Consider the following 514-nt stretch of genomic DNA (forward strand, 5'->3'; position numbering starts at 1 on the left):
AATTCAACTTTTTCTTTGGTGTTTTCGCTGTCACTGTTATCGATCTATCTCTATTCCTCTTTTTTATTACGGTTATCTATTCTCGTTGATATTCTATCCCTAGCTTGATTTTACTTCTTTCTTTCCTTATTCTTGTCATTATTCTCAGTTATGTCTCTTCCCCCATTCTCTTCCTAATTTATGCCTATTTCTCATTCTTTCTTTAAGCTTTTCTGTTCCTCTTACTCTCTTTCTTTTCCTAGCTTTATTACCTTCATTCCTATTCTTACGTTTCTTCTTCATCATCTCCTTCTTGCTTCTATTTTCATCCTTTTTTCTCATATCTTTCATCTCATTCATTTATCTTCCTCCCCTTACACTTTTTCTCTATTCTTCCTCTCCATCCTCTTTCTTCTTTACCCTTATTCTCTCACGCATTCACATCTTTATCATTATCATCCTTCTCTCTCTTCTTCTTTATTCCATCCCGACTTCCCTCTCTCTTCAGTCTCAAGGGAAATAAGAGCCACGGGAG

This window comes from Penaeus monodon, chromosome 20, assembly GCF_015228065.2.
Source record: "Penaeus monodon isolate SGIC_2016 chromosome 20, NSTDA_Pmon_1, whole genome shotgun sequence".
Taxonomy (NCBI): Eukaryota; Metazoa; Arthropoda; class Malacostraca; order Decapoda; family Penaeidae; genus Penaeus; species Penaeus monodon.